The 14328-nt window shown below is 47.8% G+C and overlaps 9 non-coding genes and 2 pseudogenes across 9 annotated transcripts; all 11 read right to left on the reverse strand.

The window, feature by feature from the left end:
* Positions 1-2547: 2547 nt before the first annotated feature.
* On the reverse strand, positions 2548-2620 carry TRNAF-GAA (transfer RNA phenylalanine (anticodon GAA)). Its single transcript has one exon. It is a non-coding gene; the product is annotated as a tRNA-Phe (tRNA).
* Positions 2621-6601: 3981 nt separating this feature from the next.
* On the reverse strand, positions 6602-7547 carry LOC146201145 (uncharacterized; annotated as a pseudogene).
* Positions 7548-7658: 111 nt separating this feature from the next.
* Positions 7659-7779, reverse strand: TRNAC-GCA (transfer RNA cysteine (anticodon GCA)). Its single transcript has 2 exons — positions 7743-7779; positions 7659-7694 (listed from the first exon to the last, which is right to left on the reverse strand). It is a non-coding gene; the product is annotated as a tRNA-Cys (tRNA).
* Positions 7780-7856: 77 nt separating this feature from the next.
* On the reverse strand, positions 7857-7929 carry TRNAF-GAA (transfer RNA phenylalanine (anticodon GAA)). Its single transcript has one exon. It is a non-coding gene; the product is annotated as a tRNA-Phe (tRNA).
* Positions 7930-11278: 3349 nt separating this feature from the next.
* On the reverse strand, positions 11279-12806 carry LOC146201148 (uncharacterized; annotated as a pseudogene).
* Positions 12807-12931: 125 nt separating this feature from the next.
* On the reverse strand, positions 12932-13004 carry TRNAF-GAA (transfer RNA phenylalanine (anticodon GAA)). The gene has a single exon. It is a non-coding gene; the product is annotated as a tRNA-Phe (tRNA).
* A 77-nt stretch (positions 13005-13081) lies between these two features.
* TRNAF-GAA (transfer RNA phenylalanine (anticodon GAA)) lies at positions 13082-13154 on the reverse strand. The gene has a single exon. It is a non-coding gene; the product is annotated as a tRNA-Phe (tRNA).
* A 77-nt stretch (positions 13155-13231) lies between these two features.
* Positions 13232-13304, reverse strand: TRNAF-GAA (transfer RNA phenylalanine (anticodon GAA)). The gene has a single exon. It is a non-coding gene; the product is annotated as a tRNA-Phe (tRNA).
* A 77-nt stretch (positions 13305-13381) lies between these two features.
* Positions 13382-13454, reverse strand: TRNAF-GAA (transfer RNA phenylalanine (anticodon GAA)). The gene has a single exon. It is a non-coding gene; the product is annotated as a tRNA-Phe (tRNA).
* Positions 13455-13531: 77 nt separating this feature from the next.
* TRNAF-GAA (transfer RNA phenylalanine (anticodon GAA)) lies at positions 13532-13604 on the reverse strand. Its single transcript has one exon. It is a non-coding gene; the product is annotated as a tRNA-Phe (tRNA).
* Positions 13605-13681: 77 nt separating this feature from the next.
* Positions 13682-13765, reverse strand: TRNAF-GAA (transfer RNA phenylalanine (anticodon GAA)). Its single transcript has one exon. It is a non-coding gene; the product is annotated as a tRNA-Phe (tRNA).
* Between the last annotated feature and the right edge of the window lie 563 nt (positions 13766-14328).

Below are 14328 nucleotides of genomic sequence, written 5' to 3' on the forward strand. Positions count from 1 at the left end.
CCAACGATCTTTTTGTCGGCGTCCCATCCATGGCCAATTTTTCCGCTCTTGCACGCACTAACGCTCCTTGGTATCTGTCTTCTATCAAGTTAATCTGTTCTTTTATTTTTCGAATATCCTCCATCCATCTGCCGGGTGCCTTACATTCCTGTTCGTGTAGTTTTGCAAGCAAAGCCTTAAGCTGGGTTTCTGTAATTTTCTCCTCGTACACCAGGCAACTTGGTCTGTCAATGGCTTTAATTTTAATCTGTTCCTTGCACAACTGCCACTGTTTCCAGATTTCGAGCAAAGTCCCTGGCCTCACTTTAATCAATTCATTCAATACCACGCGTCTAAAGGCATCATCATTAAGCAATTTATTGTTCAATTTCCATAACTCCCAGCTAAATGCATTGCTTCGTTTTTTGGTGCCGAATAAGCATTGCACCAAACAGTGATCCGTGAATGTCATAGGCACAACTCGGCATTCATTGCATGAATGAATCAAATCCAGCGACGCGTAAATTCTGTCCAGACGCGCGTAGCTAGAACCTTGGAAGTGCGTGTACTGAACGGCACGCGGTCCTTGCAAGAAATCAGCCACATCCTTCATATTCCATTCGCTTGTTAACTGGCATAACATTTCAGTGCTCTTGTCTCTGAATCCGCGTGTGCTGGTTTTGTCTCGAGCATTCAGTACACAGTTAAAATCGCCCAGCAATACTACCTGCCTTTCTGTACTTAACTGCTGCATAACATTCTCGAAAAACACTGTTCTTTCCTCCACACAGTCAGGAGCGTACACACAAATAATGCGCCACTCAACACCGCTGTATACACAATCAGCCACTACACACCGTCCAGAAGAGCATGAGGAGTAGCCCTTTACAACCAGACCAGGCAGCTTTTTGACAAACAATACACACCCGGCCGATGTCCCAACTGCGTGGCTAACAATGGCGTAAAATCTAGCCGTGAAACGTCGCACCATGCTCCCGGTCTCTTCCTCCCCGTCAACCTTGTTTCTTGCACGGCAAGCACGTCAATATGGTGGTCAATTAAGAGCCGGTGCACCTGGCTTTGCTTCTTTTTGCCTGCCAATCCCCTGACATTTAACGTGGCTACTCTTAAGGTGGTTTCGGGCGCCATTTTCATCAAGGGTGAAGAGACCGAAAGCATGGTGCTTACCTTTCCCGTCTAGCGCGTTGCTAGACGCCGTCGTTGGATCCATCCCCGTCCGGTGCGAGCGGCTGACCCGGCAGCGGGGGCACTTTATCCGCTGCCCGTCTCTCTGATGATATGTTTGGCCGCGGACGTAGCGTGGACCGCCGGGATTGCCCTGTTTTTGCTGGTGGCTCGTCGACGCTGGGGGCTGACGCCTGGTTACCTTCGGGTTCGGACTGTGTGTGGGATCGCTTGGCTGGAGCTGGGACGCCTGGCTTACGAACACCGCTGGTGTCCGAGTGCTCCTCCCCATTATCCTGTTCCATACCGTTTGCCGGCTCAAATGACGCGCCTTCCTCATTGCTAGGGAGCTCAGGTGCAGAGTCCGCTCTCCCCACATCCCTCGCAGCATTGCCGCTTTCTGCCGAGTCCACCGACGAATCAGTCTCCCGTGTCTGCGTTCGCACCTCTCCGGCACCCTTCGCCGCCTCCTTAGCCTCGGCCACGTCCATGGTGAGCTCCGCCGACCGTTCCGCAGTTCCATGTCCCGCGGCCGAAGCGTACGAAAGCACACAGGCAGCCTCGTCATGTCCGTAGCGTCTACACTTTGGACAACGCGGTACCTTACATTCAAGTCGAACGTGACCGGTACCGCGGCAGCGCATGCATCGCTCGCCCAGGCACCACGACAAGGGCTAGCTCTCCGGCAACTCGCAGCTGGTGAGGTAAGTCGTCGACCTTAATGCCGGGTTTCAATTTCAGGAGCACAGTCCTCGTGGTGGACCCCTTCTCCTTGACTCCTTGAACTCTCCACCTTTCCCGGGTCGCCTCGGTCACATTCCCAAACGCAGCAAAAGCCGTTCGGATGTCGTCGTCTGCCACACCGTGCAACATCCAGTGAAGTCGCAGCTTTACCTGTTGCTCTTCGGGATCGATAATAAGGCAACGGCGTCCTTTAACTTCGAGTTCCTTGAAAGCCGCCAATTTCTTCGTTGCTTCTGTGCTGCTTAACGTGACCGCCCAAACATGGTTGATCTGATACGCCCCCAACGCCACAACGTCGGGGAGCGCACCAGCCTTGACCAGGGCGTCGCGGAAATCCCCGACCCTGTATGGCCTGACTCGCACATCGCCGTGCAAAAAAAGCGTGTTAAAAACAACGCGTCCGGTGGGCAAAGTTGGCAGAATAATCTGATACTCCCTATCGTCCATGTCGTCAAGCCTGTTTCCGCGGCTGGAAAGGGCCGCTATCGCCGCTCCGCTGGAGCACATGATCCTGCGACCGTTCACTACGGTGGCCGGAAGTATAATGATGAGCTATTTCGGCAAGACGGGAGCGCCGTATATTTGATACGTCTTCAGTCCATAACAAGCGTGCACAAAAACAAAATTCCAAACATGCCGTGCCGAAACCCGGGATCGAACCAGGGACCTTTAGATCTTCAGTCTAACGCTCTCCCAACTGAGCTATTTCGGTTTTTTTTCTTTATTACCACATTGGAATATAACACAAAACAAAACACATCTGTACAGCATCTACATCACTTGAGAAGTAAAAGGCGCGAGCGGAAATCTGCCTCGCTCACGCCACAGGATTAAAAGCGTTTAAGCTGTACAAGGTCGTCCATTACTGACAACCACTCGGGGGGCTCATTTTGGGCCCTAAGCACATCTCTTATATAAGACATGCTTTCGATAAAGTACTCCCTGACGGGGAGTACAGTCACGTCTGCATGCCTGAAAGCCATTCGATTTCTCCAAATACTGTGTAGGCTGAGAAGCATGAACATGTCATATGGTATGTCGTCCCCACTCTCTAGAGGTAGAAATCGTATTCCGTATGGCGATATCGGGAGCAACTTTTTAACCGTTCGTTGTAAGATGTCCCAATGAAATACCGAGTCTGTACAGTGAAGGAACATGTGATCTATCGTCTCCGGTGTTCTACAAATTAGGCAATTTACGGACCATGGAACAAAAATACCCTTCTCTTGAAGCCAGGGCTTCACTGGTAGAGTGCCACTGTGCAACTGAAAAAAGAATGTTTTAACCGAGGCCCGCACAGGCATCCTCTTTACTCTTTTCAGCACATTTTTACCTTGACCTACACTGTACATGGCCCGGTAGACAGGAACAGGCAACACAGTATCAATGAGTGCTTTGTAAAGTTCTTTCCTCGATACTTCAGTAAGGTACTGCACTGAAAAGCGAACTTTCAAAAAGTTAAAAGCTCGAACAACCTCCCAGAGAAAACCTCTGACCCTCATGTGTCTAACAGGGCTGGATGATACAACGAAGTCTGACAGTGCCTCACCCAGCAACAGTTGCATTACTGTCCGCAAGAAAGTGTCTTTTTGGTCCCGAAGGAACATAAATCTCGACACAAGTTGCCTAACGAACAAATGAGTCAAACCCAGGCCGCCGCTTTTCACAGATCGAAAAAGATTTGTGCGGCTTGTCCTCTCCCAACTCGACCCCCAAATAAACACGGCAAACACTCGGTGCAATCGCTGGACACTTGTTCGTGACATACACAATACCTGAAGCACGTACCAAACTTTGGCCACTAGAAACAGGTTGCATACTGTGGCTCTAGTAAAAATAGAAAAATCTCGGCCACCCCATTTCCGCGTATTTTCACGCGCAAGTTCAATTTCTGCTTCCCAGTACTTTGCTGGTTCTTTATAATCGTTTAGCGGAACTCCCAAATATTTAACAGGTGACATTGCCCACTGAAAGCCTTCGTGCATGATAGGCGCAGATTCCCAGCTACCATGCCAAAAGCCGAAGCACTTTTCCCAGTTTATCACGCTTCCTGAGACTTTGCAAAACCTAGTCGCCTCTTTCACTGCTTCTGTTACGCTATCTTTATCTGCACAGAAGATTGCAATGTCATCCGCGTAAGAAAGGATTTTAACTTCAGTGGACAATATCGCAAAGCCATGCACATTCTCATTTGACATAATTTTTAGGCAGAATGGTTCGAGATACAGGGCAAACAACAACGGCGACAAAGGGCATCCTTGTCTAACTGAAGAACGAACAGTAATGCTTTCACTGAGTTGCTTATTAATAATGATGTTTGCCGTACAACCAGCATATGCCATTTTAACACCATCAAAAAGAACGCTGCCAACATTCACATGTTCAAGGATAGAAAACAAGATATGGTGACTAACGCGGTCAAAGGCTTTTTCCATGTCTAATTGCAACATGGCTACAGGTTTCTCAAATAAATCACAGCATTCTAGAATACTACGTGCTACATGAATGTTTGTATGTATCGTTCGACCTTTTAGTCCGCACGTTTGGTGCGGGCCAACAATAGACTTTATTACATTCTGCAATCTTCGTCCTAAAACCTTCATGAAAATTTTATAGTCTACATTTGTGAGACTTATGGGCCTATAAGCTTTTACTGATTGTCGCCTGGTGGGATCGTCACTCTTCGGTATGAGAACAATGTAGGTTTTTCGGAAAGACGGAGGCATCATGTGGGTTTCATACATTTCTTGAATTATTCGGTGCAACACATACGCCATATCACTCTTGAAGGCTTTGTAGAAAGCTGCGCCAAGCCCGTCTGGTCCCGGTGCCTTTCCAGAGCTCAACTCGTCAATAGCACGCTCGATTTCAATAACGCTAATGGGTGCCTCTAGGTTAAGCTTAACTTCAACCCCTAGTATTGGCAACAGCGACAAAAATTCTGACTCAAAGCCTTCTTGCAAGTTTGCCTCGTGACCCAGCAGTTCTTCATAATATTCAACAAACGCGTTCTGAATAGTCTTGAAATCGCGAGTTATTTTTCCCTCGTAGACTATCTCTTTAATCTCATTCTTCACGGCGTATCGTTTTTCGTCACATAGGGACCGCTTTGTTGGCGACTCACCTAGCCACAACCGCTCTGCGCGTGCGCGTATGATAGCACCTTTGTATTTTTCTTTATCTATCAATTCTAGTCTATTTTTTGTTTCTTTTATTTCTGATGCAAACTGGCCTGGCTGTGCGTTTTCTAGCCGCAGAAATGAATTTAGTTGGCTTTGAAGTTCTTTTTCCACCGTTTTCTCGTTATGTCGTAGTGCACACGAGCTTTCGATTGCGCTCATTTTTATTTCTTCTTTGAAACGCTCCCATTTCTCTATAACGTCCCTATTGTCGCCCATAAACAAACTATCAAGTTTTTCTTGTACTGTACGCGCGAAACTTTCATCACTAAGCAGCTTTACATTTAGTTTCCAAAGGTTCCAGTTGAAATTAGACCTCTTGGGCTTAGTTCCTACTGTAAACATCACCATGCAATGGTCGCTGAATGCGATGCTTTTAACCAAGTATTCACTAATCATTGGCACCAAGATAGCCGACACATAAGCTCTGTCGAGTCGTGCGTGGCTGGCTTGTTGGAAGTGCGTGAACTGAGGACGGATTCCTTCTGACATAGCACTCCCAACGTCTTCGAGATTGTGCTCTTGGACGATTGAGCTCAAAGGCAGCGAACTTTGATCCCGAATGATCGCGTTAGTAGCTCTGTCCTCGGGCATACACACGCAATTGAAATCCCCAAGAAGGATCGTATATCTGGTAGAGTTCAAATAAGGTTCAATATTTTTAAAGAATGCTTTGCGCTCATTTTCCTTATTTGCGGCATACACACACAGTACGCGCCACTGTAAATCAAGATATGAAAAATCGCACATAACAAAACGTCCAGTATTACACACTACAACAGATTCTTCAACAATACCTAAAGAATTGCGGATGAAGATAGCACACCCTCCCGATGTACCAACAGAATGGCATACACATACACTGTACCGATTTCTAAATGGTTCGACCATGCGGTTTGTCTGAGCTTCACTTTCGATCTTAGTCTCTTGCACTGCTATCACGTCCAAATCGTTGTCCAGCATGAGGCGACTCAGTTGATACTGACGTCGCCTCGCTGCAAGGCCTCTTACATTAAGCGTAGCAAATCGAAGTGTTGCTTCAGGTTGAGCTGCCATTTCGTTGAGAAACACAAGATAACTAAACCGCTCGGTGTTCACCTTCTACCGTATTATACACAGATGAGGAATACAAGAAACGTTCTCGCTTACGAAATGTCGAGTCCACTCGAGAGGTGTGCGGGTCGTCCGGCGTGTACTGACTGAACGTCAGCACACACTCGCTGGCAGACCCGTCGTGAGTCTCCCCTCGTCCTTGAGTCAATTCGGGGCGAGCCATTTTTCCTATGTCGGTGTAGTCGTCGCCGGCTTTCTGTACGGCGGGATGTTGGGCTTCGGGCGAAGCGTCGCCCGACGCTGTCCTGGTGTTTTGGGAGGTGGTTCGTCGGCGCTTGGGGTAGAAAGACACAAATCTTCAACACAGGCCTTGTCATGGGTCCTCTTTGTTGGTGCCACGTTCGTGGATGATTGGTCGTAGTCCATACCTCCTTCGGTAACTGCGGCATTTTCTCTCATGCTTATAGTGCCATGGCTGCCTTCTCGATCTGAGCAGGCTCAGAGGCGCGGTCTTCACTACACTTTACTGCCCCGCCCCCAGTGTCATCCGTATCCCTGGCATTTGGCTGCGGTTTGCTCGATTCGGTACTCGCAGCTTCCTCGGCTTCAACCTCGTCCATGACGAGCTCCGAGGCGTCTTGCCTTGTTATAGACCCTGTGACATTTGCATAGGTCTTGACACATTCAGTTTCAAGATGTCCGAAGCGGCGGCATAGCGTACAACGAGGAACTTTGCACTCTCGTAGGACATGTCCTGTGGTATGGCACCTCAGGCAAAGTGGAGCTCTGCCGGAAATGACTATGAGAACCTGTTCTCCAGCAATGCGCAGCTGGTGCGGCAAATCATCAATTGTCACACCAGGCTTCAACTTCAAAGACACTGACCGTGTTGAGGAGCCTTTGTCCAGCACGCCTTGTACGCGCCAGCGTTCCTTGGCAATTTCTGTGACTGTGCCGTAGGGAGCCAGGGCAGTCCGCACATCTTCATCGGGAACGTTGTATAAAATCCAGTGGATTTTCATTCTAACATCCTGGTCACCAGGGTCAACAACAATGCACCGACGGTCTTTCACGGCTAGTTCACGGCAAGACAGCAGCTGCTTCATTCCATCGTCACTCTTGAACGTAATGGCCCAAACGTGATTCATTTGGTACGCCCCCAGGCGATAACCTCGGGGAGCAGTCCCAACTGAGCCAGTCCGTCGCGAAAATTCTCGACCTTGTATGGTCTCGCTCTCACATCGGCGTGCAAAAAAAGAGTATTACATACAATACGACCTGTTGGAAGCCGGGACAAAATAACTTCGTAAGCTTGGTCACCTGAGCAAGAAAACCTGTTTCCGCGACCCATTTGGGCCGCTGTAACCGCTCCTACGGAGCCCATGATGCACACGTCCGTTCGCTAGCGAAGCCGGAAGTGCACCCCCTGAGCTATTTCGGCAAGACGGGAGCGCCGTATATTTGATACGTCTTCAGTCCATAACAAGCGTGCACAAAAACAAAATTCCAAACATGCTGTGCCGAAACCCGGGATCGAACCAGGGACCTTTAGATCTTCAGTCTAACGCTCTCCCTTTTTTTTTCTTTATTGCCTGAGTTCCAGTGCAGTCTAACGCTCTCCCAACTGAGCTATTTCGGCAAGACGAGAGCGCCGTATATTTGGTACGTCTTCAGTCCATAACAAGCGTGCACAAAAACAAAATTCCAAACATGCTGTGCCGAAACCCGGGATCGAACCAGGGACCTTTAGATCTTCAGTCTAACGCTCTCCCAACTGAGCTATTTTGGCTTTTTTTTTTTTTTTCTTTATTACCGACTTGGCAACTACAAAGGACGATGAAAAGTCGCATGGAATTAAAAACACAAGTCACTTTCTTACAGGTTTCTTGTGATAGAATGGATAAGGTGACATGAGCTTGTCCAAGACTGGCAGCCAATCCGGGGGTTCAGATTGCCCTCCGAAAACATCACGTGTGTACATTACACTTTCAACAAAGTATTGATGGGCTGGGTGTACGACAACATGCTCATGGCGAACATCCATCCGCGTTCTCCATATGCTGTGCATACACAAGACCATCAACAAATCACTGGGCACTTCTCCTGGCTGGGCGCATGGAAGGTAGCGTATGCCAAACGGCGTTATTGGTAAGTCCTTTTTAATAGTGCGCTGTAGCACGTCCCACAAAAAAACCGCATCGTGACAATCAAGGAAAATATGCTCTATGGTTTCCAGCTTTTTGCAAATTAAACAGTCAGCAGACCAAGGCACGAAAAGGCCTTTTCTTTCCAGCCATGGCTTCACCGGAAGAGTGCCGGTATGCAATTGAAAAAAGAAAGATTTAGCGGACGATCTGATGGGCATTCTTTTCACTCTCTTCAACACGTCCCGCTCCGGACCCAAAGCATATACAGCGCGATAAAGAGGCACAGGTAAAAAGGTTTCCAATAAATCTTTGTACAGCCGTTTTCGCGTAACAGTACACATGTACTCATTTGAAAATCTCGCCTTCACTATTTGGAAGGACGCGACAACTTCGCGAAGAAAAGCACTTAGAGCCATTGTCCCTGTAGACATAGTCGAAACTACATATTCCGGCAGTGAATCACGCAATCGCACTTGGATTACCGTTCTAAGAAAAACATCGCTTTGTTCGCGCAAAAAAAAGAACCTGCTTACAATCTGCTTTAAGTATAAATGGGACAATCCCAGTCCACCATTATACACCGTATGAAACAGATTGCATCGACTGGTACGCTCCCATGTTGAAGCCCACACAAACGTGGCAAATACCCTATGCAGTTTTTGAACAGAGATTCTTGACATAGATAACACTTGCAGCATGTAAAAAATTTTTGCAACTAGGAACATATTGCAAACGGTAGCTCTTGCGAACATAGAAAAGTTATGTCCTCCCCATTTGTTTGTTTGGGTTTTCACTTGCTCAACTTCACCGGCCCAACATTCCTTGCTTTCACGGTAATGCTTTAGTGGCACACCAAGGTAATTTCCTGGCGTTATTGTCCATTGCATACTGGAGAACAGTTCAGGCGCGTATTGCCAGTTTCCGTGCCAAAATCCTAAACACTTTGCCCAACTAATTTCACTTCCACTTGCAGTGCAAAAAGCAGTGGCTTCTTTTACAACTTCTTGCACGCTCTCATGGTCAGTACAAAAAACCGCAATATCGTCCGCGTATGCCAAAACCCGAACTTCACTATGAAAAAATCTATAACCGCGTATGTTTGGCCTTGTAAGCAATCTTAAACAGAAAGGCTCCAGATAAAGCGCAAACAAAAGGGGAGACAGAGGACAGCCCTGCCTTACTGACGACTGGACAGGTATACGATCGGTTAAATGCTTATTCACGACCAGTCTCGCTGAACAGCACTCGTAAACCATTTTCACGCCATTTGTGATCACGGAACCAGCATTGACATACTCTAAAACAGAGAACAAAATTTCATGTACCACTTTGTCAAATGCTTTGTGGAGGTCTAATTGCATCATGGCTACGTGGTCATGCATCGCGTCACAACATTCGAGAACACTCCTTGCTGCGTGTATATTAGTAAAAATGGTCCTTCCTTTTATACCGCATGTCTGATGTGGGCCTACAAGAGAAGTAATTACGCGTTGGAGTCGTCGCCCTAATACTTTCATGTAAATTTTATAGTCAACATTCGTTAGACTTATAGGACGGTAAGACGCTACAGACTGAAGCTTAACTGGGTCATCTGTTTTCGGGATTAGTACAACGTGTGACATTCGAAAAGACGGAGGAGGTACGTTCTTTTCGTAGCATTCACTAATAACTCTTTCCAGTAAAACAGCCATTTCTGTTGGAAAGGCCTTGTATATGGCAGCACCAAGACCATCTGGTCCGGGTGACTTATTGGAATTTAATTCCCCGATAACGGCCTCAATTTCCTCGGAAGTAATACTTGCTTCAAGTGTCTGCGCAACTTCGTCTTCCACTCTTGGCATCAGCGACAGAAAGTCTTTTCTGAAGCGTACAATGTCCGGTGTTTTGAGGCTAAACAACTCCCTGTAAAATTCTACAAACGCCCGTTCAATCGTTTTCTTTTCCGAGGTAACTACGTTCTGATAGCAGATTTCTTTTATCTCTTTTGACACTGCGTACCGTTTTTCATCACTAAGTGCCCTTTTCGTGGGCGTCTCTCCGAGCCACAATTTTTCGCTGCGTGCCCTTATCACCGCACCGCGATACTTCTCTTCGTCTATCACCTCAAGTTTGGTTTTTATCTTTTTTATATCTTGGGCGAACAAGCCAGGCTTAACGCTCTCCATGCTAAGCATGTATTCAAGGGTGCTTCGAAGTTCTTTTTCTTGTTCTCTTTCTTTACGTCGGAGAGTGCATGCTCGGTCAATTGCAGCTATCTTTATATCGCACTTAAACTGCTCCCATGCTTGTATAAAATTAGAGTCATTTTGCAACAGATGCGTAATATACTCTTTCACTTTAGTGATAAACTCTTCATCCCGTAGCAGCTTTTCATTAAATTTCCATAGCTCCCAATTGAACTTTGTTGTCTTACTTTTCATGCCTAGAGTAATCATTACGAGGGAGTGGTCACTAAAGCTCATGGGAAGTGTTTGATATTCCGAGCACAGGGGCACACAATCAATAGGAACATATATTCGGTCCAACCTTGCATGACAGCTACCTTGAAAGTGCGTGAACATTGCTTGGCCTTCATGCGTCAGTATACAGCCAGCATCTTCAAGCTCTGCCTCATTAACAATGTCAATAAGTAACTCTGCGCTCTTGTCACGAAGGACACGGTCTGTTGTTCTATCTTCCGGTCTACAGACACAGTTGAAGTCTCCAAGCAGGAGAACACGCCTCTCATGTATTAGGAAGGCTTTCATATAGTGGAAAAACTCTTCGCGCTCAGACGTTCTAGTAGGCGCATAAACACAGATCACTCTCCAGTCCAGTCCAGAAAAACTGAAATCACATATCAAAAGCCGACCACTCTCACACGAGAACACAGACTGTACGCACTCTATGCAATTTCGAATGAAAATGACACATCCCCCCGCTCTTCCAACCGCATGACAAACGCAAACACTATATCTAGAACGATATATTTCAGCCATTTTATCTGTTTGTTGTTCGCTTTCCATTTTGCTCTCTTGAACTGCTAGCACATCAATTTCATTTTCCAGCAGAAGGCGGTTCAGCTGCTGTTGTCTCCGACGCGTTGACAGCCCTCTCACATTTAGCGTGGCTACGCGCAAGCTAGTTGATAAATTGGTCGCCATCTCAAGAAATTATAAATCGCGAAACATTTCACTCACATCTCTTCTGCAGACAGACAGCATTGCGGTTCAACTGTTGCATGGGTTAACCATCCTTCCGTTTTGGCGAGTCTGTCCATTGTTCCAAGCGCTCCTCCCGATCATGGACCGGGCTTGTAACGTCTCGACCGGAAAGGGTACCCCCGCTATGGCGGAGGCACAGGTGACACAGTTCTCCGGTCTGGAGGCACGTTTGGCCTTGGCTTGAAGGACGACCGGCGAAGGGGGGCCGCCTTCAGTGGAGGCTGTCCGTTTTCCGCTCCTCCTTGCGTTGATCCGTCGTTGACACTGTCTTCGTGCCCACGCTTCACAGGCAAGGTAGAAGCAGCTGGCATCTCAGCTTCAGTGCCTCCCTGTTCCTCACAGTGTTGCGTAGACGAAGCTGGGCTTGCACCACTGGCATTGCCGTTTTCTTTCGTGGGTGACTCGGTCCCAGCGACATTCGACAACGGAACTATCAATTCTGATTCACATTGTTCTTTAGGGGCAGGGGTCTTCTCAGAGGAGTGTTCGTTCTGTTCTGCCTCCTCGGTGTTTCCACTGCTCGCTTCCTCGGCGTCCACTGCGTCCATCAAGTGCTCGCCTGCCACTTCACTCGGCACGGGGCCTGCAACGTTGGCATACGTGCGCACACACTGGGACTCGTCATGGCCGTAACGGCGACACAGCCCGCAGCGCGGCACACGACACTCACGCCGTATATGACCTTTCCCGCGGCACCGGAGGCAAAGCGGGGCTCTGCCTGGGACGTGGACGAGTGCGACGTCCTCGGCGACCCGAAGCTGATGCGGCAGGTCATCAATGGTCACGCCCACTTTGAGCTTCAGCGTGACCGTTCGTGTCGTTGAAGCCTTGTCGACACACCCTTGCACTCTCCACTTGTCTCTTGAAATTTCCGTAACTTTTCCATAAGCCGCCAACGCCGCTCGCACATCATCGTCGTGCACGCCGTGAAGCAGCCAGAAAAGTTTTAGCCTGATGCCTTGGTTGCAGGGGTCAATGACCACGCATCGGTGCTCTTTCACTTCAAAAGCTTCGGCTTGCAAAATCTTCGCTTTCCCCTCTTCACCTTTAAACGTTACCGCTTTCATTTCATTTGATATGCCCCGAGGGCAACCACTTCGGGCAAAAGTGAAAGACGAGCGAGGGAGTCTCGAAAGTGCTCCACCCGGTACGGCCTGGCTTTTATGTCGCCATGCAAAAACACAGTATGCAAAACACTCGAACCTGTAGGCAGATGCGGCAGAACCAGTTCATAATCCTTGGCAGGCCTTTCCGTACTCCTGATACCACGGCCCAGCTGGGCCGCTGAATCCGCTCCTTGGGAGCACATGATACACACGTCCGTCACGCTCGGTGGCCGGAAGTAGAAACTGAGCTATTTTGGCAAGAGGGGAGCGCCGTATATTTGGTACGTCTTCAGTCCATAACAAGCGTGCACAAAAACAAAATTCCAAACATGCTGTGCCGAAACCCGGGATCGAACCAGGGACCTTCAGATCTTCAGTCTAACGCTCTCCCAACTGAGCTATTTCGGCAAGACGAGAGCGCCGTATATTTGGTACGTCTTCAGTCCATAACAAGCGTGCACAAAAACAAAATTCCAAACATGCTGTGCCGAAACCCGGGATCGAACCAGGGACCTTTAGATCTTCAGTCTAACGCTCTCCCAACTGAGCTATTTCGGCAAGACGAGAGCGCCGTATATTTGGTACGTCTTCAGTCCATAACAAGCGTGCACAAAAACAAAATTCCAAACATGCTGTGCCGAAACCCGGGATCGAACCAGGGACCTTTAGATCTTCAGTCTAACGCTCTCCCAACTGAGCTATTTCGGCAAGACGGGAGCGCCGTATATTTGGTACGTCTTCAGTCCATAACAAGCGTGCACAAAAACAAAATTCCAAACATGCTGTGCCGAAACCCGGGATCGAACCAGGGACCTTTAGATCTTCAGTCTAACGCTCTCCCAACTGAGCTATTTCGGCAAGACGAGAGCGCCGTATATTTGGTACGTCTTCAGTCCATAACAAGCGTGCACAAAAACAAAATTCCAAACATGCTGTGCCGAAACACGGGATCGAACCAGGAACCTTTAGATCTTCAGTCTAACGCTCTCCCAACTGAGCTATTTCGGCAAGACGAGAGCGCCGTATATTTGGTACGTCTTCAGTCCATAACAAGCGTTCACAAAAACAAAATTCCAAACATGCTGTGCCGAAACCCGGGATCGAACCAGGGACCTTTAGATCTTCAGTCTAACGCTCTCCCAACTGAGCTATTTTTTTTCTTTATTGCCGTGAAACACAAAACAAAATACACATGATAAAACACGTCAACTACACTTGAGCTAACGCGTACGCGGATAAAATCTTTTCAGGTTCACCATCTCATCAAATAGACATTGCCATTGTGGTGGATCCTGCTGCATCCTGAAAGATTCGCGTATATACACCACACTTTCAATGAAGTTTTCACGCGCAGATCGTGTATTTATATCTGCGTGACGCACCTGCATTCGTGTTTTCCACAAACTATGGAGGCCAAGAAGCATAATTAAATCATAAGATGCATCATCGTTCTGCACTGGTAGGAATCTGATACCGTACGGAGTTAGGGGAAGTTCCTTTTTAATTGTCCTTTGGAGGACGTCCCATAGAAAAACAGCATCCCAACACTGTAAGAAGACGTGTTCAATTGTCTCCGGTTTTTGGCACAACAGGCAATTCGTTGTCCATGGGACGAAGATACCTTTTCAATTCAGCCAGGTTTTAACAGGGAGCGTATTAGAGTGAAGTTTGAAAAGGAACGTTTTAGCAGATGGCCTCAAGGGCATCTTCTTGACTCTTTTCAAAACGTCCT

This window comes from Amblyomma maculatum, chromosome 2 (genome assembly GCF_055883805.1).
Source record: "Amblyomma maculatum isolate TAMU_Amacu chromosome 2, ASM5588380v1, whole genome shotgun sequence".
Classification (NCBI taxonomy): Eukaryota; Metazoa; Arthropoda; class Arachnida; order Ixodida; family Ixodidae; genus Amblyomma; species Amblyomma maculatum.